This window comes from Apteryx rowi, unplaced genomic scaffold (assembly GCF_003343035.1).
Source record: "Apteryx rowi isolate R43461 unplaced genomic scaffold, aptRow1 scaffold_4, whole genome shotgun sequence".
Taxonomy (NCBI): Eukaryota; Metazoa; Chordata; class Aves; order Apterygiformes; family Apterygidae; genus Apteryx; species Apteryx rowi.
In genome coordinates this window covers 1,655,937-1,682,871 of record NW_020450529.1, presented here as the reverse complement: position 1 = coordinate 1,682,871, position 26,935 = coordinate 1,655,937, and the positions used below count along the sequence as shown (strand labels likewise).

At 40.3% G+C, this 26,935-nt stretch overlaps 1 protein-coding gene across 1 annotated transcript in view; it reads left to right on the top strand.

Moving 5' to 3' along the window:
* Positions 1-26,935, top strand: part of GRM7 (glutamate metabotropic receptor 7) — a 315,181-nt gene that overhangs the window by 239,262 nt on the left and 48,984 nt on the right. The window lies entirely within an intron of this gene.

Here is a 26,935-nt window from a genome sequence, read left to right as displayed (position 1 = left end):
TTTATTATGTTTTCACATCCAAACCTCTGCAAGTATCCTTGAACTATCAAAACCCCAAAATAAAAAAAATCCCTGTGAATCTTAATTTTCCAAGGAATTGTCTTCTGCATATCCTCTCCCAGCAGCTTTCCCATTATATTTCCTGTGATTCCACAATTTCCCAGCAGTGCCTGAACTCCCTCCCACATCCCTGTATAATTTGCTGTGCGAGTGACAGCCATRTTGTGGCTGTCTTTGAGTTATCCATATGCCAACTGGCCAGCTAGCTGGCCAAACAGAAAGGATGAGAGAGACACTCAGGGTTGGTGGATGTCTTTCTTCTAGCCATCCATTGGTTTTTACTAATCCTGCAGACTCATGCTCCAGAAATCTCTCTACTTCTCCCAATTATGTCTCAAATTGGTCATCAAGTTCCAAAGTTAACAGGAAGGAAGTTATTACGGATGGATAAGCAGGCAGTGTATACATATGTTCCTCTTCCTTCAAATTTTGCTCTAAAAAATATGGCAAAATGTAGAAATCCCCAACAATTCTGCAGAAAGCACAGTTAAGTAAAACCTGTCTTGCTGTTAGTAATTATTGTTCAAAATGTCGTGAGCACAAAAGTGTTGCCCAGTAAGTAGACTGTTACTGGATTTGGACAAGTAGGCATACTGATTCAATCTCTGGTATTACTGAAGTGGATGGCAGACTTCCATTTGACAGAAAAGCAAGAATTTTCTTCCGTTTCTATCCTGCTTTCCTATTTCATATTGACAAACATCTTGGGGTCAGTAAGCATCCCAGGGTAACACTATTTAAAGTTTTCACTTTGATAAGTGACTTAGTCTTTCGCTTGGCTTTGGTTTGGATATGCCACCACCATTGAGGTTGAACCTTCAATAAGCTGGAGGGAACAGTGTGGAAGGAATTTGCAGTGTGGAGCTGGAGAGAACAGTGTGGAAGGCTGTTGCATAAAGACGCTAACGTGCTTTCTATCATCTAATAACAAATAAGTTGTTGGGGTACTGAGTTCCTGCGCAATGGAATYGAGGTCTTGACTGAATATCAAGAATCAAACTCTCTGTGAAGGAGGGGTGCCTGCCTTCATTTTGTGGCCRAATGCCCAGCTAAGCTGTGGTTTTAATCTCGTAACGTTCCTTCTGCAACTTGCAGTGCTATGGCAGATGTGACTTTCTGCTTCACCTTCAAGTTAGTGTTGGTGAGTACCGAAATGATTACAAGAGACCTATTTCTTTGTCATTACAGGATATCTTCCTAGAGCAACTAACTTTTTTTTCAGTTCCGTCACTTARTTAGTGCTGTACTTCTGGCCTGTTAGTGTCTTTATAGGTTGCATCATTTTGTTTTAAATGCATCGGTATCTCCAGCTTGTCAAGTGTACTCTTTCAGCTCACTGTTATAGCTTAGGAGGGTGCCACTGGGCACTCGGGTACTGACCAGACTCTGCAGCACATTTTCAGGATGACTGAAGAAGGTGCATCCTGGATTGATAAAAACCAGTGGTGGAATACATGATGCTCTGCCCATTGTACTGTAGAGATTTCAGGTAGCTCTTACGTGAAACATCTTTCATTTCCAAAGCATCAGATGGGGTTAAATGTTAGCTCCAGATAAAATTTAAATGTCTCTCTAATTAATTTGTTTATAAACAGAAACAGTTACATACTAAAGATGCCCAAACCCTCTGTGTGCAGAGAGAAACAAAAAAATCTGTATTGTTTTAGAGACGTGCCCCTGAATTGTAAATTGTTCAGTAACATTAAGAAGTGTACAGCTTGATACATGACTGCTGGTTATATGGAGTCTTTTGCGTGCAGAATGCAGAATGCTGTGGCTGCCTAGGAATTCCTTAGTCTTTTTGTACTTTCCTCCAGCAATAAGTGATATATTAGTGCAATCTTTCTAAACAAGTGCTTAGAAGATTAATAGTATTGATAATTTTCAATATGGTTCCATAAACATGTACATTACATAGATCTAACTCTGTCTATAAATCCTGGTTCACATTATATATAGTGTTAGGAAAACAGCCGCGTGTTTGTTAGTAAACTCTGTCCTCTTTGGGGAAATAGCTATGTTRTTTTCTTCTGTGTAGGTTCAGTTCAGTATTTTAGAGGAACAGGAGGATGAAAAAAAGTCTTGCTTTATAGAACATAACATTCATAGACCTCAGAATCTCTCTGGTCTTAGAGCAAATAGGCACTGCTTAGAGCTTAGCGGTCAACTTCTTATCCTACAAAGAAAAATGGCAAGGAAGAAACCGGGAGCCACCTCCGACACTGCCGGGAGAGAGGCAGATTTCAAAGGCAGTGACTGCCAAAGAGAACAATGTGACTTGTATACTGCAATTCTCCCCCCAAAATATAAAATAGCTTTGTAATCATCTGTGTAGTTTATGCAAATCCTGCACACTTCAACACCTATTGCATCTATTTGTCCTCTGACTAATCTATTTAAATGCTATAAACATCTCTGTTAGAGATTTTGGAAATAAATGTTGTGAATAGCAGGCTAATGAAAAGAGTAATTAAACATCTAGCATTCTGGTAAGAGATCTATATATACCTGACATTTTTGGTAAAATATTCAGAAAGACAATTAGATCCAAGGAACTGATTTACTCAGTGAAGTTTGACGCTGAACAATATTCTGCCAACAGATGGTAGTTTTCTGAAATAATGTGTTCAGATTTATTTCTGTCCATTGTTTTCTATTTTTTTCTTGGGGATGGAGCATGTTCAGAGCAGAAGGATTTTTCAGAATATTTTACAGCAACGGTTAAATCTTTCTGGAGCATATGCAAATTTAAAAATTTAAAAGCTTGTGATTTCACCAATTTGCACCAATGTGCAAAAAGGCACATATCTGGCCGATTAGAAGTTTTTGCTTCACATAGGGAGACATGAGATAATTTCAAGGCAATGATCATAGGTTAGTTACGTTTGTAAAAGAATGTATTTGACCTACTATGTTGAACCATTTTGTCTGAAATTTAAAACCATTGACATATACCAGCCTAGAAAATTTCAGCTTAAACAATTTCACTTAGTAAAGTTATAAGTAACTGAAAGCAAATATTGATAGCATTACCAGTTCTAGCTCCTATATGCATGTAATATATAATTGCAAAACCCCTGTTTGCAAGTGTATATTTACATATGTATGTGTATGTGTTTGTATGTATGTATATGTGTGGGTCTATGGATGGATGTATACACATGCACAGACCTTTGCAATGTCAAATCCTTATGGTTTGTATTGGTTTGCAACATCTAAGAGAGCTTGAAATCATTTAAAGATTGCATCAAGATGGATAAAAATTGGTATCAATTTACTTTCCCATTTCAGTTATTGTCACATAAATTGGCCCTTGTAGTGTCATTTCACATTCCTGTTACTGACTGTAATGAGTAGCTGATATGAAGATAATACATTTATATTGCAACCTTGAGACTGGAATCTTGTAAGATGGTAGGTTGACAGGAGGTATGCATTATTCAGGTGTTAGACAGGCTCATTAAATAAATTCAGCAAATGAGGTCAGGATGTTATTTAAAATTAAGATTTTAAGTATTAAGTATGATTAGTATGTTTTGTTTTCATATGTCACTGCAGTATCTTAAGCTTTCAGCTGATGCAGCCAGTTGTTGAAAATTACCACAGTTTACATTTTTAATGAAATCAGCTAAATTCTTAGATTTAATTAACTGTACATGACAGTATATTGACATACATGGAGATGCAATTGTGTCCAAAAATAACAAGGTTTATGCTAAATGGAAAAAAAAAAGTATCATTTTAGCCATTGATGTGTCATCTGTGTTTTCTGAAAGTAACTTAATATGGGCTCTTATTTCACATGGAAATATTACTCATTCTCTGCAGTTCCTGGTGAACTAAAACTGCCTCTGACTGACCCTAGACTGAGACTATGTTCCACAGTACCTAAATGAAATGACATTCCTTGTTTTCCCAGGGAGTAATTTGGAAATGTTACTATGTCCAAAATAGCTAGTTTAATGATACATTAAAAAAAAAAAATCTGGACTTATTCTTTAGCCATTTACACCTGATTTAGCTGAGATAAACCTCTTCAGGCTTTTCTCCCCCATGGCACTTTTACTCTCACTCTGTATCTTCCGTTTTCCTGAACTCTAATTCTAACCCTGAGCCGAAACTGAGACTGAATTCAGTGGCACCTGGAGGAATGATGCTCTGTTTTCTCACATGATGGCCTCATGACTGCTGTCCTAATCTGACTTTGGCCTCTTCTCCCACTTCTCTTACATTTCATATCTCCTACTTTACTAAACCTTAGCCTTTATGCTACTGCTAACAGTGGGCTGAGTCTAGGCACGCGGGAGCACTAGGAGACCTTTCTCCTTCAGCAACATGGTAACTGCTGTCCTAAGTTTACCTTGGGGGGTGCTGGCTTATATCAGTCTTAGTGCCATTCCACAGTGTCTAGTTTATTGAGCTGTGGCCTTAGCCTGAGACCAGATTTCATGGCACCTGAACGAATGACCGTCCCTCTTTTTTCCCCTGCTATAACCTAGCAGTGACGTCCTTATCCACCTTTTCCCCTTTGTGATGCCAGGCAGAGACCAGGCTCAAACTGGTCTCCTTGAGTTCCTGGGTAGACGGCTTGCCAAAGGCACCGGAAAAGGAGGTGCCAGTCGTCCTTTGTGTGCGAGCTAATGGCTGGAGCACAAGCGTTGTCTGGGTGGCTCAGGTGCCCTTGGATCTTCAAGGATTCAAACCTAGCAGCCTAAGACAAGCGTCTCAACTATGGGGTAGGTATGGGGAYGACCTGCTCCATCCGGCAGTGCGAGTTTGCAGTGTAGCCAGGAATAAAAGCTTCATGGGGCCAAGAGGAGAGCAACCAACTGTGCAACCAAGCGGTCACGACAGTRCGGAGCCTTGCTTTGAGGTTCTTTCTCTCTTCCTGCTTAGCAGTGTTACAGCAATTAGTCATTGGAAAAAATGAGAAATGGTCTCACTTTTGTGGTCGCRGGTGTCTAGCTTTGTGGGAATTATTTCACAGAATATACACTACTAAATGCAAAGTCCTTTCTGAAAGGTCTGCAGCCTGTTTTCAAAGTTCTTTGGTATTCGTTGGCATTTGTGAATGCATTCTTCATTAGGCCCTCAGCCAAATTGTGTGCAATCCGTCAAAAATGTAAAGGTGGATAAGTACATCAGTGTGTTACTAAAATTCATCCTAATTACATATTTGGGTTTAGCAAGTTACCGTGCCCAACATGTCAATGGCTATAATGTATACATTAATAATAAATGTTGTTTATTTTGTTCTGTCATTAGATTCTGTAATCTTTCATTGCTCATGTCAACCCTGACTGGCATGAACACCTTTAATTATCTTAACTTGCAGAATTAATTTTCTCTCAGCCAACTGGAAGGGAATTTTTCAAACCACTGGCCCGCTGAATGACCATATGCTAATTCCTTAGTCCTCGATGATGTGTCTAAAATGTATACTAATAGGCAGCGGGACTGAAGTCACCAAGGTCCTGCTCACATGCTGTGGTTACAGTCTGACTTGGTAATTTCTCTTGGAATAAAACTGATGCAGATTGTAGTACCACAGACATTTTTGATGCATTAGTTTTATAAATTGCTGCAGTAAATAATTTTTTTGCCAGATAAGGGCAAAGCCTCAAAATACATGACAGTAACTGTGTGAACCATGCAGCAGTTATTCTGTATCACAGAAGAGACCTAAACAATTTATTCCAAAATGTCAATAAGTGCAGATAATCACATTAGTACCTGGGTTTTCCTAATAAAAAAATCTCAGTTAATGCGTATTGTAAGCCAGAGAATGTTGTAAGTGTCTCAGAATTTCCTTCAATGTATTTGTCCCAGACATTTGTCATGTAATGCCAAATTAAACCAGAAAATCTTGGGAGTAGCATGATGTTGAATGGATTAACATCCAGATATATATAATAGAAAGCTGAGGATTGGTCTCTATCACATTAGCAAATAGTTTTAACGTATCCTGCTGCAGCTGAGTTACTGATCTGGTAGTCCTGTGTAATTGTCCTGAAGCAAGATATTATATGAGGTGAATCAGAAATCCTGCCAAGGTGTCATTTTTTGTTATGAAGAGAATAATTTAAAGAGAGAATTCTAGCTGTAGGAAGCTTTGATACGGCTAGGTGTGAATAGCGTAACAGAAWGTAGAAGAACAAATACATCCTCCCTTCAGCCAGCTGCGTCTGTAGAATTAGAAAATAATTCACAAAGAGAGAAAAATCAGACCAGTGTGGACCCATTTCCTGTCTGTTACTTGCCCTCCTTGAAAATCCTAAAAACTGTATTTCTTAAAAAGAAGAGTTATTCAGTAAGTTGARCTTTCTGTGTAGATGTTTTGCTATGTAGTTTAAGCTTACACCTCACTTGGAAAACTGGCTCAGAYGTAGGATTAAAGATGTGAAATGTCATTTCCTCTTTGTTATTGGCCCATTTTGCCTTGCTGGTAACATACGCTGTATGAGCGGTGCTACCATGGGCAATGCAAAGTGAATTAAGCTGCATCAGCTTTTGGCAACTCTGACCATCGTTATAATTTTTGTGGAGGTCTAAGAATGTTACAAGGTAAAATGTTTGTAGGGATATAAATGCTAAAGGAAAATCAGACTGAGAGCTATAAAGAAAAAAAAGATTACGTAGCAGAAGACACATATGACTTCACAATTTGCCTCATCTTGCGTTATTYTCTTAAATATCCATGAACCTGTAGGCAGTCAGACTTATGCTCTGAGAATGAGTAACATAAGAAAGAGAAGGTCAAAAAATAAATAACTTATGTTTTTAAAATCGGTGATGTTTCTTCCCCTACACATCACTTCTTAAATCCTTTTTTGCAAGTCTAATGTATATTTGTCAGCAGATATATTCAAGAGCAAATACTTTGCTGGGATTTTTACAGATAACAGGTTTGGCTGCTTTTGGTGGGGGTAGTGATGTCAGTTTGTGTTTTATTGAGGGCGTAATATTCTTTTTTAATACCTGAAAATGCAAAAATGCTTTTCAGTGACAGATGCTTGTTGCATTTGGAAAAGTTCATCCAGCTACATAAAGAAAAATACTATATGTGTGAGACAAAGCTGTTTTTTTGCTCACCGAGCACCTACTCTACAGCCGTTCAGTGYGTAGAAAGCAGAATACAACAATACACAATACACCCAAGAATGGCTGAACATTCGGAATTTTGCAAATACCTGTCATGAAATCAAGTAGAAAACTCAGTTTTCTGGTTAGGTTAGCTTATGGGACTTGTGCTGGGTGAAAACGTCTCTAAAGAGATTTACTTTGGCTTCATTTTATTTTAGTTAAACATATTTTTTAAATTGGTAATAACTGCTATGCAGGGAAACTCTCAGCATATCCAGCAGGTGTATTTTTGTGTCTGATACCTTCCAGTTCCTCAAAGACTGCAGGGACTGTCCCCGCCATCCCGACCCCAAACCACTGCACTCTGCCCAGAAAGCGGCGCTGGGCGCAGGAGCGTGCCTTCCTGGTAACGCGTTGCCTGCGCCAACATCAGCTGTAGCTTTGCTGTAGATTTTAAATGAATCAAATTGTTCCCTTCTTTCTCACTCCCTGTTCCGGTTCAGCAGGACCCACCCCTAACATCAGTTATAAAGGTGCAGCATCGGTTACCTCGTAGCTTCAGTTTAAGTGGCTTTATGCACCTTTAATGCAACCAGCAAATGAGGGGTTCTTTTTGAGTGGATAATCTTTAATGACAGAGGGTTGCCATAGCAGCTTATCTGTTTGTGTCTCATCCTTGCACTGGCAAGGGAAGTTTGACAGAAAATATTATCCGTATTTTAAGTCCTTGAACTGGAGGCAGAAGATACGATGAGACAGGAACAGTAGCGATTAGCACAATAAACACTGGTAAGCCAAGGCTGGACGCTAGTAAAAGATAACGTGTCTGAAAAAGAGAGAGAATCTCAGAAGTATCAGCAAAATATAGTGATTGGATTTCTGCTTATAGATCAAACATGTTTAGTTTCCTCTTTTCCTTTGCAAAATATATGCACTTTTTTGGCCCAGATGGGCGGCACCCCCATGGAGGTTCAGGTCTGAGAAAGCCCCACTGCGTAGCAGCAGGCTCCTGGCTGCCCAGCAAGAAGGAGCGTGGCAGCAGGGGAGGTTGAAGTGGTGGTGGSGAGTTTTCCATGCAATTTCAGGGAAGCGTTCAGAATTGTTCACTGTCCCAATATTTTGTTGCTAGTGATGAGAAAGCAAGTGCACATAAAATCCTGTCAAAATATACTTTCTTCTTACATATTTTGTTCAGCAGTTAAGATTTGTGGGTTTTTTATTCTTCATGGCATTGACAAAGAAGAAAGAGATTCTGGAACATAAAACCTCCCAATACAGCAGAGAAAATGACAGTACAGGGAAAACACATTCACTGTTTTGTTTTGTTTTGTTTTTTTTCCCTGCAGTTTTCTTTGTGAATAGTATCTACAGGCTATCACATGGGGATTGGCATCAGAAGCTGCAGCTACAGGGCGCCCCTTCATTAAAAGGTGAAAGATGCTTTTTGCAGAATATCTCAGTGGTTTGAAAAGGACAGGGGCTCAACACTCTCTGTCTGTTTTAAGGTTCTTGAAACAGTTCCAGAGATCCACTTGGAGGTTTAAATACAATTAAACCTACGGCATGCGATGGATGCCTTTACTCCGTCTTTCATCACAAATCCATATGCTGCATCTGACTGAGGTAATTAGATAAATCCTGTATACCCAGAGGGCTGTGGAGAGCGCGAGCAAGCTTGGGCTCGAACCCTTTTGGTTCAGCTCCCCAAGCTTTAGCTCTGGTTGCCCTGGGGAAGGGAAGGGCCCCTTCCTTTTGTCCCCAGCCCAAGCCCAGAAGGCAGCCTCTGCCTCGGTTGCTGAACCAGCGTCACGTATCCGCCGGCCCGACCCTGTGCCTGGCCAGCTCAGGGTGCCGAGGGCAAGAGTGGCGAGATGGGGCGCTGGAGGAAAGGGCTCGCGGCAGCACCTGCCACCGGGACTTCGTGCTGCTGCCGCGGCCAAAGGGCAGAGCCCAGTCCCTGACCATGTGCTCCTGCCTCTTCCTTGTGCTAGCGCTCGTTTGAGCTTGCTACCTGCTAATTTAAGGCGCAAAGCCAGCAGAAGAAAAACGCTGTCAAAGTGTGTGTAGGTTCCTGTTGTTTGCGCTCCCTGGACCAGCCCTGGCGCAAGGGAGGAGGAGAGCGTGGCTGGGCTGCCTGGCTTCACACGGTAGCCTTCATAACCAGAACTTGCACCGACACTCGCTTTGGACAGGCCTGGCCCTGTCAGGCGCTGATATTCAYTGAGGCCTTTTGGCGTTGGTGCAACACAATAATGACAGTACGGCTGGTGGCCACCTTGTTCCCAGCGCGTGGCGTGCCGTTGTGCTCTTCTGGGGTTACACATCAGCTAGTCCGCTGCTYCTCTGCGTGGGGGAGCCGCGGGTGTGGGACGGCGCCCATGTGTTGAATGGGCTCAGTCCCATTCATTAAGGGAGCAGACATTTGTTACGTTTCTTGCTTGACATCTCCTTTTTTATATACGTTATCTCTCCTCTTGAAATATGTCTGGTGTGATAGACAGTGCTTGTTTAATATCTTTATCTCTGTGAGCCGTGAGCGATGTGCATTGCGCTCCGAAAGGTCAGGACGTAGCGGGGGTGCGGGAGGGCTGACGGGGAGGGCCCGGCTCTCGGTCGGCCCCGTGGCCGGGAAACCGCAGTGAAAGCGCCTGACGTGAGCTGTGAGGCAGGGAGGGCACTTTGCTGAGCTGATCTAGCAGAACGTACCAGAGAGCTACAGGCAAACAGTGCTTTATAATGTAAAGAGCAAAAGTACTTTGTTACTGTGCTTGTATACAGAAAAAGCCTGAAATTCAGTATTTTCTGTTGAGATTTTAATTCTTAGAGAATTGAGGCATGCTTTCCATGTGTAAACTCTGGAAGCAAGACTAGTGAGCAGAATTACGGATGTGTGGACTCAGCTCTCCCTTGGTAAGATTTGAGTTCAGCAGCTCCTCAGCAGGTGTAACTTGACGTTCTCCAGTGACGTCAGTAGTGCTGTGGCAGTTAACAGCAGCTGAAGCTTTGCTCTTTTGTCTCCATTTTTATTATCAAGTTTGCATGTAAAATGTTTTAATGTATTGTATTAAGAGATACAGGAGCTATTGACTTCATGCTATTTTTGTAGGCATAAAACACAATCCAGCTGTGTTTTGTAAAATGAAATTTTGAAACCATAGAGATGCAAGTGCCAAGGATATTAGAATAGAAATTAGGATGATGGCATAATACTGTTCTTGTTTTCTTTAAAGGGAAAAAGAAATTCCTTAAAGGGTATTTAAAAAGCTTTGCACACATCAGCACCACGCGAACAATCCTTAGTGTTTCCAACAATTAAGCAAAGCATAATGGTTCCCAGAGGACTCCATGCATTGAGTGGGTCAAAAATTATCATTTTTAAGATGTCCCTGAATACTGACTTGCATAGAAAATTGAAGTGGTTTGTGGCAGGACAATTACATTGGATCTATAGCATTTTAATGTGTCTCGAGCTAATCATTCACATGATAGGAATTAATAGCCACAAGTAAACAGCTGTAAAGTGTCTTTAGCCTGCTCTTAAAATTTGGGGGGGAGACTTTTTTATTTGTTTTATTTTCCTTTTTTGTTTGTTTTTCTTCTTCCACTGATCTGAAAATGTACTGTTTATATGGAAATGCTGCATTAGATGATGCCCACAAGACAACCTTRTTTGCTTATTAATTATGCCTTTTAATGACATGGAAGTTATGTATATGACCACTAAATGTAGTACCTGAATATCCAGCTCCTAACGGTACCTAGAAATTGTACCTATAATTAGATGTTTTAGGAGTAGATCAAAAATGCTTGCAATACTTGTTTTTTAGGCACTGGCTAATGAAGGTAAATACAGAGTACAGATTTGGTGATGTTGATTGTCCATTCAACTTAGAAGACTTCAAAATGTGCTGTAATGTATCTCAAAATGTGCTGTAATATATCAGCATACCAGGGATCTTGCCACACATCAGCATGCCTGACATGAGCTAGTAAGTTAAGTTGAGGACAGAATTGCACCTGAAATCCCTTCCATTTCTGGGGCATAGACACCTCTCTCGGGCAGCAGGAAGAAACATCTTATGTTTGGACTGTGGCTTAAGATCTGGTCCCAGAAAGAAGGTGTTTAAACCTTCTATTTCTAAAGCAAAAGTTGGACCCTTTCTCCTTTAAAAAATGCAACTGTAAAAGATGGTACAGGCTTTTCTCCTCTGTCACCATTACATGGAATTTTAGAGGTCTGGGCTCCTTCTGCATGGGAGCTTTATGCATGATTCCCCCTTACCCACGGGAGGCAGCCAAATCCTTCTCCTGCCTTCCCGCATGATGGTCTGGGCACCGGCTGTTGGCTACAGGAGGGCTGGAAGGGAGAAGGACAGCACAAAGGGATACGCTCCATGTTTTTAGCAAGGACACGACCCTACTCCTGGGAAGGACTTGGGAAAGAAGATTCACTGCACTAGAAAGAAAGTTTGTGAGTGGGAGTGCGTCTTGCAACTAAGTACTTAGGACGCTCGATTGGAGGGCATACGTTATCAATTCCGGTCTCTGTTTTGCTTTGGAAAGAGATGGAGGTGGATAGTGAGGAAAAAAGGAAAGGTGTTATGTTATTACTGCTTTAGTATACAAAAAGCTTGGTGAGGAGCAAAATTCCTTAGCTTTGCAAGGTTAATGTAGAAAAAAAAAACAACCCCCCCCCCCGAATTTATTTGCAGTATTTTAGTGGAAATTCAACAAACATCATCATTTTAGGGAGGGTGGGATTGGAGGGCCTGTATATTTATTCATACTTATTTAAATACTAAATACATGGAATGATCTTCATTTTCAACCTGTGTTACAGGGTTTTTTTACATGCTGTTTTAGTCTAACTGCTGGGATGTGCCAATTCTGTCTACCTTTCAAAGCATAGACCAAATCAGTATCTTATCTCATATAGCTTTCAAAGGAATAGTAGCTTCTAATGTTCGTATTTGTCCAACTTCCCTTTTAGTAACTGTCTGTCATGAGCAACAGAGTTTTCCTTTTCCTTTCCCTGTGCTGTGTCAGCGAGACATGACTACCGTGCTGATGGAAGAGTATCCCTAAATGAAGTATAATTAAAGTCCAGTCAGCCACCTCTGCTTTTCTGTGTGTCAACTGTAGTTGTCTTATGGACTGATTGACTGAGTGTAACTTGAGTCAGATAATTTAATAGTTTTAGTAATGCTGCAGCATCCCATTAGGTCCTAGAGAAATCAGGTGCTGAGTTTCGCTCGGAATTTTATATTTCTTTCCTTAGGTTTCCCTGGCCTGTGTGTCATTATGCCATGGAAACTAGACATGATGGGAAAGTCACTGTACCATTGATGTTGATCCTTTAGAAGGAGAAAACCAGGACCAAATAATTTGAATAGCAAATACTGGTCTTTGAATCAGTTTGGGAATTAGTATGATAAATAGTCTAAAGCCTTTTGAGTTGGCAGGCACTTCAGGATAAATGCTATCCARATTACACACATGCCATTTGGTACATCTCTAGTTATTACCCTTTCCATTTTGAAAGTAGCATATCAGATTTGGCGGACATATTCATTTTTCACAACCATAAATAGCAGAAAAAGAAGTTGTTAGCTCATAAGAAGAGATAAATAAACATAAAGGGCTAATCCTTTTCTCAAAGCCTGGCCCAACTCATGGCTGTACTATGAGAAATGACTCAGAAAAGGAGTTTCAGGAGAAAATCAGAACTCCTGGATTCTGCCCCTAGATGTGTTTCTGCCATGCAATCTTGTTATTCAGGGCTTGAACTTGCAAATTACTGACCACTGCAGACATGTCAGAAATGAGCATTTAATTTCAACTGTTCACTTAAATACATGAGCAATCACATTGACCTAATGTTGATGTAGTTTTTAGCTACTTTGGTGGCTCACATTGAGGGTTTCTCATCATCCTGTGCAATGGATCCCRTTAGTCTTGGTTCTCTAGGATATGCACTAAGCGTGTACGTAACTTCAAATGTGCAGGGCGTTCTGTTACAGTCAGTGGTCACAGACTGAAAATTATGTGTGCTGCTGACTTTGATCCTTAGCTCACTGTGCCTTGGTTTCATTATACTGGATATAGTTTCCTTCTTCCTACTTAGCAGGTACTACTGCATTTTTATACCCTTTTGAGATCTTCGGATGCAAAATGATGTGGGAGTCGGCTAGACCATTTTAGCCTTCTCTGTTAAGTGTCATATGTAAGGTAGCCATAGCTGATTATTTATTGTGTATCTCATGACATTTGTTATTTATTCTAGCTGCAATGTGGCTATATTTGAAATGAGATACGTGCAAACATGTCCAACCATCTCAAAATACACTAGAAAATTAAGATCTGAAATAACTTTGAATAAGAACTTCATTAAGGCTCTTTCCAGCAGAATAGTAAAATGCTGAACATTTTTTCTTATGTGAGTATGTAACTGGGCCACCTCACTTTGAAAGGAAATCTTTGATCTTTTTCCTCTTTGTTTTGTATCACAGCRTAAATGAATCCTGTTGTGATCAGACCATTTGTATTGCGCAGTTTGGTATTTGATGTGTGCAGGATGGTTGTGGGCACAACTCAGTAGTGCTTCGTCTGTCTGGTAGCAGCTGCTGAGTGCTGYGTAGGTCGAGAGAGGCCCGCTCCTGAGTTGCGTGCAGTGGTCACTGAGAGTGAGGCACCGTGACCATCGTCGTTACGAAGGAGTAGGTTCCTCGTTACAGACGCTGTTCTCATTCATCAAAGGTGCCAGGTTTCACTGTTTCAGCTGCAGTTCATCTGAGATCATGACACTGAGGGACAGGCTATCTCATGCCAAAAAGCAAAAGTTGCTTAAGGGGTGTCCGGACTACCATTTTTGTAGGTCTGCTTTCATTGTCCCAATTAGTAGCCAGAAGAGCTGTAAATTACTCCTTTAATTAAGCAGAATTTTATCCTGTTATATATGACCAGAGAAACATCAGGAGTTGGCAAAATGCAGCCTGTGAATCAGTGGGACAGACAGAAGTTTTTCCAGGCTGCAGTCTATGGCTTGCAAATTCTGCCAACGACACACTGAGCTTGGATGATTTCCTTAAGCATTCTGTTCATATTCCCATTTATTAAAAAACATAGTTTTTTAAAAGGTCTTGATATTGTTTAATTGATTGTTTTACCTAAATTTCTGAGAATATACTTAGGCATATCTGCTCTAAATACCTCTGAGTGAAAACTCTAATTCCTACTCTGAGTTTGTGCAGTTGTTAATCAGGACGACATGTACTCACTTTTTCACAGGAATATTAGCTGTCAAGACTTTGGTATTTTTGACCCACATCCTACAATTACTTTTTCTAAGAAGTATCTGACTGGCAGATCAACCATTTTAAAGAAGTAAAATGAACTCCTATCATTAGTGTACAGTGGTATTGCTTGCATGTCCTTCTAACAGCAAATGCTGCGTGACTCTCTAACACGGTGTCTCATGGATTTGAAGTTCAGTGCGGTAGTGTAACARGCTGATGTTAATGAAGATCAGTTCAGTTTGGTGAATTACCGAGCGCTGCTSAGCCACTGGGACTGGCTTTATAGCTAGAAATATGATAATAACTGAATCTTCCTTCAGAGAAGTTTGAGGTAAGTCCCAACATTTTGTGGTGTGTTGCTCTGTTCTAGCGTATGGGAGTGACATCTTTGGACATATGTCTGACAGTATGGACAAAGTACTGGGATATAAGATGGGAAACGTGCATGTACAGTGCTTTAGCTACTCCGTCCATCTAGATGAGTACCAGTGAATCCATTCTTAACCAGCTGAAAGGCGTGAGTGTTTTGAAAACGTGTTAACTTCCCTCGTGTTTGCTGCATGGCGTGYGAGCATCTGGGCTGGAGTAGCCAACGTTCAGTAAATCCATACCCTCACTATAACCTGTTGGTGCTTGGTTGTTACAACCAGCATTTGGGCAGTGCTGTGAAAGAAGGCTGTTGTATCACTGACTAGTAAAACATGCCTGATGCTAGTAGTTCCGTCAGTCACTGCAAAACTTTAGTCACTGACCTTTCCTCTGAACAGATTATCTCTCTGAGATTTTTTTTTTGGAACATCTGCAAAAAGATTGCCAAAAATACCTACCTGTTCCTGAGATTGAATCTAGAAATAATGACATTGTTTTTCCAATCAATGTTTAATAATGCTGCCAAAGCGATGTCTTGAATCAAGAATGTGTGCAGATCCTTTATGGCAAGGTGTTGCCTTTGATTATGGCTGTTAAAAGCTGTCCTCATTAGGCTCAGCTAAAGGACTTTGAAGAATTGTGCTTTCCCTATGTTCAGTTGAGACTTCCTTTTTGCCAGTCCCTTGGAGCATCCTGGTGAGCATGGTCAGGCTTAAAGTTAAGCCCGGCCTAAAGTTAAGCCGGTTAAGGGGGCTGGCAGAAATGGGACAACTGAGCTGGGAAGAGCTGAAACTTCCTGGGAGTGGAGYAAGGCCCCCGATGAATAGCATTTGCCGGACTTCAAACCTGACACTGGGATAAGAAAATTCAAGGAATGAAGACGAGAATTGTTTGTGCTTACACAATTCCAGAATCTCCCCGTTCTGCCCCTGTCTGGAAATCTCTCTGAATACCCTCTGTCTTAGCTTTTTGGAGATGGGGCTGCATCATATCACTGTTACCAGTTACGCTTTGTTTTAAATCCTAGGAAAGTACACAGGTGCACCCTTCTTAAAAGGGGATTGAGGCTGCRGAATGAATGCCTGAGAAGTTATTAGATACTAAAGTTAAACTGCCTTATGCATTAAGGAGATGGGTATTTTATGGGGAAAAAATAGTTAATGAGTATGTAATTAAACACTATCAGAATGCATCTGCTGGGGATAAGCTAAGGCTAACTTGTGTTTTCACTTCTTAGCTTTTCAGCTTCAGTGAAAGATATTCCTGTGCCTAATGTTTGTTAGGGAATATATACAAAGGAAAGGCATTTTTCWATGTGTGACTTTCCATTGCTAGGTAAGGTTCAGTGATTCTCTCAAGATACAGGATACTTGGTTAAATATTATTCCAATTTCAGTAATAGGCAAACTCAGGCAGATTACTTGTCTGTGGTCCACACAGTACAGACCAGTAGCTGAGCTAAAAAGAGAATCTTGTTTTTCCTAATCCCCGCACCACATTTGTTAAATCTGCTGCTGCTGCTCCCTTTCCCCCCCTCCCCATTTTTTTTTAATGTTAGCTGCATATTGGTGAACTTTTCCTGATACCTGTTTTTGGGGGGTAACATGAAGGTAAGCTGCTGGTGATTTCAGGGTGATCTGTAGTGTAATTAAACAGGAATCTGTCATTCCTCACTGAAGCAAAGCTCCAGTTGAAATCAGTGGGAACGTTACTTGATTAAGGCRTTCAGGGTTGGTCCCATAGTGAGCTGTCATTTTCTCTGTATGAGGCTGAAATCTGATGTGTAAATATCCTCTTAATGCAGTGCAATAGGTTTTCTTCCCTTTCAAACAATAGAGGCCTTCAGAGCTCTTCAATAAAAAGGAAAAAAATCAGATAATTTATGTGTTGCGCAGGTTTGCACTACACTAGTTGTGGCAGGAATTAAGGAAGGAACATCTGAGAGCAAATTTTCCCCTACACACTTCTCTTGTTTGTTGAGGGAAAAAAAAAACCGCAGCAGAATGAACAGTGATAGACAGCAAGGGTTGGTTTTATTAATTTTCAAATGAATACATTACATTCTGAAATTAAACCCAGCATGTAAGAGTGCGGAGTATTGCTCTCCACATGGGAGATACTATTTTCTGCATGTAAAATATAAGGGCACTATAAGCTTAGCATATTTTGTGCAATGTAGAAGATGACTACTAGATTGGATTTTGTTTTGACATGTTTGACAATGAGATGTACTGGGACTGAAATGCTAGGTGTGCCGCGCCGGGCAGCACCACRAACCAAACGAGCCTTCTGTCAGGCCAAGGGCTCGGCTTGGGGCTGACTGCAGGAGCTCTGTAATTCTGTGCCACCTATTTAGGGACCAAAAATTGTCTTAATTTCCTCTATTTTCAGAAGGCAGATTTGCTCTAACATACCAACTTAAATATATATGAATTGTGTATTATAAATGCACGTTTGGAAGTGTATGCTCTTTTTTAATTAAAAAACAATTATGTGGGGGCTGCAGGAAGAATACTGAAGTGCTAAGATGCATGTTGCATCCACTGCTATTACTGGGAAGACAGCGCAAAGCTGTAGTCAGATACAAAAGCACTGAAATAATTAATTTACATTTCTATTGTGCATCAACAAAAATATATGATAATAAGCTTTTTCTCAAAAACTGTAGATTAAGCATTTTTCTTACATCAGTATTGTGCTAAAAATGTCCTTGGTGTAATGTAGAACAAATAGCCTTTGCATCTCATTAAAGACATTAGAAGTGCTCGGTGTAACTTACCTCTGGTGTTCTTAAAGCAGGTAAGATTGGTGGGAAATGATGACAAATATTAAACTACGGAAAAAGTAAGATCAGGAAAGGAGAGAGAAAAGTAAGTTAAGTTATATGTAGGTTAAGAACTACTTACTTTGAGAGATCACCCAAAAGGACTTGCAGTGCGGAAACAGAAGTGATGTTTTCAGTTGATCATAATTAATTTAACATATTAAATAAACGGTGATTCAGATGCTGTGCAGGTTTCTATACCTGTACCCAAATACTAACTATCCTTTACTCTAGGTTTCAAGAACTAGTTCCAGTGACATTTTTAACCGTGCTAGGTAATATATAGCTGAAAATTCATTGTAAAAAAGAATGGGGCGGGTGGGAACCTCTCCTCTGTTGCGTTTGAGGATATTCCTTACTAGGGAAGCCGTCACCATTGCAAGATGGGAGCAAGTGTCGTTCACTTTTCTGAGCCCAGGAGAAGTTCCCTGTTTTGGGTTCTCTCTTCTTTCTCAGCAGTTGTTCTTTAGTATTTTTTCATGCATTTCTCTATCTCAATATTTGTAAACTACCTTGGAAATAAAATATAGCAGTGGGTCTGGATGAGGTCACAGGCCCCTCACATGTGCTTTGGCTGACTTTGGCTGTTTACGCAGCATCCTTCTTTCCCCAGAACCACACYGCCAGCTCGGGAAAGCCAAAGGGAGCAGAGGTCTGCACGTTGATCGAGAGGCTAAAGAAAGACTGAAAATTCAGGGGGGTTTATGCAGAGTTCCTGAGTAAGTGGCAAGGTGTTAAAATGAAATTAAAACTTTCTTACAACAGAAAAATACAGATTAAAAAAAACAACCTCTGATATTTCCATTGAAACCTCCACCAGTTAGACTGTAAAATAYTGATATATTATCACAGGAGGCACAAGGAATAATAGTAATAATAATAAAAAGAGCAAGCCCCAGGGCCAGTCTAACACCCTAGCACCATCTCCCAAACCTGTGGAGAGCGCCACACTTCCCATCCTAGCAACTTCCACATAGTATTTGCAGCAGAGTAAACCTATAAGCTGGTCCTAAGTCCTGTGAAAGGTCTAAGGAAACTTCTTTTCTGTGTGTGTTTATACAGCATGTAGCATTATGGGGGCCCTGCCCACAGCTGSGTTTCCGAGGAACTGTCACAGGGGAAGTAAGAGGAAAAGAGGAAGAAATTGGAGCAATGCCGTTTCTGGATGAGACTGATCCTGGAATCATTCAGGGCGTTTTTCTCCTGAAAAGCTTATTAATAATTATCTGAGTCATCAGGTGTGAGGAGTAGGGGCTGGGCATTATGGGAATGTTGTCAAGATTTCTTGATAGCACTTCTGATTTGTACTGACAACAAAAAATTGCAAGTTTTTTAACTGGAAGATTTTGAGAACCAATGAGTTTCCCATTACCTTCAATCTGAAAGTTGTGATTTCCTGGTCATGTCTTTTCTTTATGGGCATGTCAATGTCTTTTCCAGTGGCAGTCACTTTAACATTAGAGCAAAATCAAAAAAAAGCAGCAGTAGGAGAAACCAGGACTGAAAATATATATAGGGGCATTTAACTTCTGTTTACAAAGAAAATAGATCAGAAGGATTTAACATTGTCTGTACAACAGAGCAGGAAAACGTGGGAGATTTTACTGTTGCTTCTAATGTTACTTTCTTCAGAAGTGTCCCAAGATAACTAAGAATATTTACTAGCACAAAGATGTCTCCTGTAGAGTCAGGATGAAGGTCAACGACAAGTTACGTCTCTGGCAGTGTGACAGACAGGTCGTTTCGGATCTGCAGGGCGCAACAGAGGGCATGGGCGCTCCCTTCCGTGCAGCGGCACACAGGGAGCCTAGAGATGGAGGAGAAACGAGCTCCTTCAGCTAAGAGCAGGAAACAAGAAGTATTGCAAAGCAGCGGTGTTTTCATTCAGAAGGGTAGAAGTGCCGGCTAATAAGAAAGAGGAAAATCCTGACACCAGCATTAAAGTTTCTCAGGAAATCAAGGGAGGTAAAGTGTTCCTGTAGAATTGCATTCAAAGTGCAGGGACRAAAAAAGATGTTCTGATGCAGTGGTTAGCTGCAGAAGTCATGATCAGATTGCTGATGGTCTAATCAATATTCCCCTGGAATAAATAATGGTGCCTAGGGCTCTACTGGTGCCCGCTGGAGCTTTCCCATAGCAAAAAATGTTCTTAAGGAAACTGAGGATCAATTTAGGTAGGGTATCTTGTTTCTGTTGTATGTGCTATCCTGAAAATGTTGTAAGCTTGAGCTGTTTGTAATCGAGTAGTTGTTAGTCACCATCCAAAATCATTGAGATTTTTTGCCTCCATCATTTTTCTGGCCTCCAGGTTCTTATTAAGGCCTTTCAGTCACTCCTGCCGAGGCAATGAAGTTAAAATAAGTTACAGTATGAGATAAAAACACCTTAGTTGTAATAYGTGGGCAATTTACTGGAGTAGATGTGCATCTTTATCTGGTAGTTTGGCTTATCTCTGTAGTTATCTATTTAAGGGATTTTAGTTGATATTTTGCAGAAGGCTTTATTGACTATGTTATTGACATATTCTTAGCTTAAAACCTTTATCATTTTAAAGCCCTGGATTTAGAAACTAATTACAAGACATTAATAGCTAAGCCATAAGAGAGAGCTAAGTCATGCAAATATTGCTATCTGTGAAGTTGAATATATAAAAACTGTTTGAATTGCTGACTTAGTAAGTAGAGTCTAAAAGCAATCTGCAAGGTAGCAATAAATCTGAGAGCAATCCTCAGCAATTGTTTTCTAATGTGTCCATGAAATTAATGGCACAGTTGTTATGAAAGTCATATCAGGGACAGTGGCTATTTTTTTTCTGAGTAGGTTAATTATCATTAATGTAATTATTTTTGTACTGATTTTTATTTTAATCAAACATTGCATGAAACAATTTAGTTCARAACAAATAGCTTATTATAGGAACATTTGTGATGGGCAGAAAAAAAGCAACGATGTTTAAATTATACACGTATATTGAGTTACTTTATTCATTAAAATGAACAATTATGTTTGGCCATTTGAGAGAGACTAAGCATTTCTTCTTAGTGTTTATTCTGTAGTGAACGTAATTAGAATTTATATTAGAAAAGGCTCCCATAGTTCTAGCCTGAAGCATTTATGAACTGGGCAATATGCAGAAGTTGAGAGAGCYTGGGAAAAAAGAGTTGCAATCAGCCCGTAACCAGAAAGGATCTTTGCCTTGGGGAGAAAATAAGTCCTGAGAAATACAGGCATGTGGAGAAAGCCCTGGAGAAGAGCTCCAGAGCGCAGAGTTCAGTCCCAGCCCACAGATTGCCTCTGACCTTCTGCGAGCCGTCGAGTCTCCCTTGCTTTGGTTTTGGCCCCTCACCAAAAGCTACACGAGCACCGGCTTGATCGCCTTCACTAATTCTCACTGCCGCGGTCCCCACGAGCGGAGAGGCAGTCTTTCAAGCAGCCAGGGCCCAAACCAATTTGCAGCTTTATTTATTATAATTAGCATCTTGAAATGAACCCAGAGAACAAAATAATAAGTAACGCAGACCAGAGGTGTGTGCAGCCTGTGAGAAGGAGCAGAGTCTCCGCACYGCTTCCCGGCAGGCGTTCGGGGTGGTGCTGGTCACCGGGCCGGGCCCCGTAGTCGGCCCCGAGCAGCCCCCGGCACGCGGGGAGCGAGGGCAAGGGGGGCTGCGGGGAGGCCAGCTGGAGGAGCCTGCTGGTCGCCCGCTCCCTGGCTAGCAGCCGCGAGGGCGATACGCTGAAAGCAGAAGTGCTGGCAGCTCCCTGARATGGCTGTAAGGGGGGAGTCAACGGCTAACCTAACCGCGCGAAAGGGTTTCCACAGTTCTGAACCAGGAGCACACTTTTGAGAATTTAGAGAGCAAAGTATTTTAATATATGCATTTTTATAACTGTTATCTCCTTTGTGACTGTGGTATTGGTAGTGCCCATGCCTAACTTTGCCTACAGATTAAAACGAGAGAGAAAATTTAACATAGAAACCTGTGTGCAGGGTATCTGGAGTTGATGACAACATCAAGTTTTAGTTGGAAGCAAATTGCTAAAACCACCTCAGTGCAGCAGTACCCACGGAGGTAGCTCACGTGCCGGGGTGTTCAGTGCTCCTGGGACGCCTCCCCTTGCAGATAGGTTAGTTAATGTGTTGTCGCTCTCTGAAATGCGTCACTGGCGTCTTTAGCTTGGTACGTTTGGAATTGACTTTTGTTCATCACTCTCCCATTACAACGAAGTACTGGACTGGAGGAATAAATAAAATTGAAACTCTAGTGAGAAATTGTTATTCGTCTTTACTATCGTACCATCATGAAGTTTTCACATGTAAGTATAGAGGGTTTTTTTTGGCCAAAATCAGCCATACAGTTCTACATATTTGGATTTATGGCTGTAAACATCTACATGTTTCAACTGACTGAATAGGAAASGATTGGTATTTCCAGTTTGTATCTTCTCCAGTGGCTTATACAAAACATGATGCAGTCTGACCCAAAGACACAAAATTTTAGTTCAAACTGAAATTCAGATATTCATGAGTCAGGGAAAAAGAACCATCCCGGATAGAGAGTTCATAGGTGTTTCTTTCTCTTTTCTTCTTTTTTGTTTCGCTGCAAAGAGAGGAGCGAGGAGTGTTTTCCTTGCCCGGGAAAGGTGGGCCTCCCTGCCCGTTCCAAAGGCGTTTCTGCTCCGAGGGGATTGTCTGAGCCGAGCTCTTCACTAACCCCGAACCGTTCCAGGACACAGGGGGGCCAGGCGCAAAGAGAATATTATTTCTGTGTGCTTAAGAGAATCTATCATAAATGTCTGAATTAAAGTAGATAAAATTATCAAAGAARTAACTCTAGATCATAAGTGCAGGAGAAATCAGGTGATGAGTTCAGCCTCAGCTTTCTCAAAATAAACTCATCCTCCTACGCATACTTGCACCAGCCTCAACCCTTTGTTACAGTGAAGTAATTCAAGTGTCAAGATGCAGCAGTTACTTTTCGTGCCAGTATTTAGTGCTTCAGAGGACTGTGGGGGAGACAGTACTTTTCATTAGAGCAGACTTTCTCTGAGCAGAATTGTGTATTTTCTTATCTTTAATCTCCTGTTATTTTCTATCCATTTCATGTTTTTTTCCCTCCACGTTTRCCTTTGTACTTTGATAGCAAGGCAAAAATAGCTGAGACATAGTGGATCCAAGTATCACGGGATCACAGAATGAGCTTGGTTGGACGGGACCTCTGGCGGACGCTGCTTCAACCCCCCTGCTCAAAGCGGGGCCAGCTTTGAAGCCTTTTTTTTTTTTTTATCAGTTATTTGGAATGTCCTGAAATGAACCATTTTTTTCTATTTATCAGCTCAGTTTGTTTAGTGGATGAACTACAGTAGCTGAGGAGTAACGGAGGAGTTCACTGTGACCCACAATACTAATGTGGTCAAGCGCTTAGTTCAAGATGCAAAATTGTTGTATAGCTGTAARTATAGTGTGTCTAACTACATCTGTATTTGGTGTATGTTTAAAAAAATAACACTCCTAATCCTKTGTGTGCTATTTCTATATATTATTGAAATGGAAAGTTATACATAAAAAAGCAACATCGATATTAATTGCAAGAGTACTTTATCATRTTTTATAAAATTGCTTATTTACTGCTTTCTAAACTAGAAAATTAGTATTTTCAGAGTTACTTTTTGATTGTGCAGTGTTTATTATATTTACTTATATGTATTCTATTTCTATAATTGTATAGCACTCCTTCTCCATGGATCTCAGAGAGTTTTACAGAAGTCTTTGTTATAAATATCATTAAAATGATCTCCAGTTTATATATGGGGAAACTGAGGTAAAATACATGAAATGCCTTGCCCAAGCTGATCAAACAAGCTAGTGGCAGAGTCAGCAGAAGAACCTAAATCTACCAAATACAGGAACTGTTCTTTCTGCAGTTAATCATGTCATCTGTCATCTTTATTTTTAATAAATGCAGTTTCGTTACTAAATCCTGGTGGGTATGGCTGGTTGCACGTTAAAACAATCATCATCCACAAAACCATTTTTACTTCTGCCAGTTATCTCCTTTGGAAATAGGATGGATAATGTGCATAAAGCTTATGCTTGTCGTGGCAGACTGCTGCTCTGCATTTTGTATCTGCGAATGCTGCTCAGCCTTTCGTACCGTTAGCTTGCCGTCAGCAGCAGCTTGGGCAGGGAGCGGGAGCGCGCCGAAGCSGGCAGCGGTGGGTGGCAGCGTGTCTCGGGAAGAGAGGAAGGCACAAGCCGGCCCGGCAGGTCACAGCCTTGCTGCGCTGCGGCAGGGGAGCGCCCCGGGCCCGGCACGTCGCAGCGACAAAGACACTTCTGTGTGCCAGCGAAATGAAAGGCGTTTCATCTGGATAAAACATGGGGCCGGTGCTTGCCAGTACTCAGTGAATTGCATTCCTGGACATGTAAAAATCCCTATTTCTTACATTTCTTTTGGGAATTGTGACACCGTTAGTTGAAACGGGGGCAGAAGACCCGTAAGCTCTTGCTCTAATGTGTAAACGGACAAGGAGCAGATGTAGGGGAAGAAGAATTTTTCAAGTCACATATTTGTAAATCATAAGGCTCTTCAATATGACAGATTATGTTGAGTTTTAACCAATTGCATTAAATTATTACTAAATTGACATTTCAGCTCACCTGTTTGTTTGTTTTTAAGTAACAGCAGAAGTAAAGTCCAAAAGTATTTGTTTCCAAATGAACTTTTTGAAAAATATTGTTTTTTATATAAAACCTAACAGTCCCTTGACTTGCTAAAATTAGATTGTGGTGAATTAAATGCTCTGCTATTTTGTTTTTATTGAAGATCCTCTTACAGAAATTGTGGAAAAAAGTTATCCTTGCTATTTTATCAGGATTTCATGGTCCTGATCCTGAAACTCTGAACTCAGCAAAAACTTCAAGTAAGCAGTTTCCAATTTACAGTGACTAAAAATACTGGAAAAAATCATTAAATACAAGCAGATTTAGATTTAAATAAATGCAAGAAATGGCTGAATATATCAATTCCTTGTCAGAATAGAAGTCTTTTTCAGATTCAAGTTTTCAAAAGTTAAGTTATTTCAAGGAAACTGCAGCAAAACACAGGAGGAGAAGGGAAGGAAAAAGGGGGATAGAAAGTTATATGTTAGGCACAATTATTAGATGCTAAGGCAGCCGAAACCACAGACAAAGATTTTATTGCTTTTGTTTGCATTTCTTCAAGGAGTTAGGAACCAATAATTTATTTAAAGACAAAAAAGTCTCAAAAACATTGTTTTCTTTGTGGGGATGGGGCCTCTCGTTTGAATCTGATTCCAGTCTCGCTGCGCCAGGCTTCTGTGCCAGCTGGCTTATCTGACAGGCGCTTTTTCATTATTAATTTTCTAGCCAGAAGCAACGGAACAGTAACAAATCTTTATGAGGCAAATGATATAGAGTTATCATGGTGTATTCCCAGTAGAGCAGAAAAAGGACTTTTCATAATTTTACCTGATCTTCTATTTATCTCTTTACACACAGTATCTGTATAGAATAAGATACCTTTAGGCTGTCCCAAAGATCAGGCATGGAATACTTCTGAGAATATGGAAATTCACCCTTTTACACTTATAATGGTGTGTGTGGGGGGGAGGGATATGATAGCACATTAATGATTCTGTGATTCTTTGAGATATTAGCATGCAGATTGGTGAGAATCCTTTTATTACTGCAGACTGGGTTGAAATACATATAGTTAGGATGCATTTCTTATTTCATATCAATCCATGCTGTAAAAATTACATCAAATACATAAATATAAAATAGTTACAATATAAATGAGAGGCACCAGACTGCATTGATGCGTCTGACACTCTTGTTGTACCAACCCAGGTGAGTTATAGTTATCATGTCTCAGTCTACTTCTTTTTAAAGGGGCRTAATACAGATCAGTGAATAAGAAGACTTAAAGAAGAGGTAAACTGTCACTCAGTAGGTTTCTTARGGARTTTTCATGAAACTTTCACATCCTTTTTTAATGGGAACCTGAATCTGTGCTTGTTTCAGTTAGAAATCTCAGCCCTATTCCAATTTGCTCACCATCTTTTTGGTTCTGTTTCTTGCCAGACTATGTCATGCCTCTTTAGCAAGTAAGTTACATGCAAACATGTCAGTTCACTCGAGCTTTCTTGCAAATATTACACACAATGTAGGAATTCAACTCAAAGTTTGTAAAGGACTTGCCACTGTTTATGAGTTGGAGCAGTGACAGTCAGGCTTAGAAATGGATTTCCTGGCTCCTTGTGCRTGCTCATTCAGTAAGACCTAACCACTGTTTATCATTACAGTTAAATAAGTATTTTTATTCTCATTTATCATCAGTATTCCTTTGGCTTCTATAAGTCACATACCTTCAGCTCAGCAGAATATGAAAGAAGAGTTCATGGACCTTTTTTTCTTTCTGTATAAGTTGTGAGTATTGAAGGTTAATCAAGTTCCTCATGCAGTGGCAGACCTTCAGAATATCTGTTATTGAGGGATTATTTTTGTAACACGCAGCGGAGTCTCTTGATAATATAGTATTTGGAACAGTGTGTAGCTTTGGGTTTCTTTTCTAGTATATGAAATGAAGTTGATACAGGAACTATTTTGAATTAAATTAGGAAAGTGCAACCTAATCCTTCAATTTAAGACATGCAAATCCCAGTCTTCCTTGTATRCGTTAATAATCACAGACAGCTGATTCAGGAAGCTCATCTTAGAATTTTAGTTGTGTGAGGAAAATAGTGGAGCTTGCAAGCATTTAAGTAACCTAAAAATACTACCTGAAATGTTGTTCTTAATAATACCTATTTACATATATGCCAGTAGATCAGGTTTTATGTTTGGAAAAGCCACACACGCACACACGTGCACAGAGCAAATAGTGGAAGCACTCTGAATTTTGCTGTGCAGCTGAGTTGGAATTTGGTGCAGTAAATTGACACTGGGAATGTTAGAGCCTTTTGAGTAGTTCTAGTTTAGACTCTTTGAAGGGGTCTCCAATTCTAAACTGCTCTTGTTCTTGAAAACTTTGTGCATAGGCAGAAAGYGGCTTTAGTTTAGAATACTTTGAAATTATTTGAGAGTCTAGTTTTCTGCAGCACTTAGGGGAACATCATGCACACGCTTGAGAGTTTAGGATTCTTAAAACTACAGAACAAATGAGACATTCCATTTATTTAATGTAATCACTTTTGATTTGCATTCCCAGAAGCATGTGTGGTATTTCAAAAGCAGAATAATACGTGACTTTGAAATGTAGTATTACCTAATTATTATGTCTGT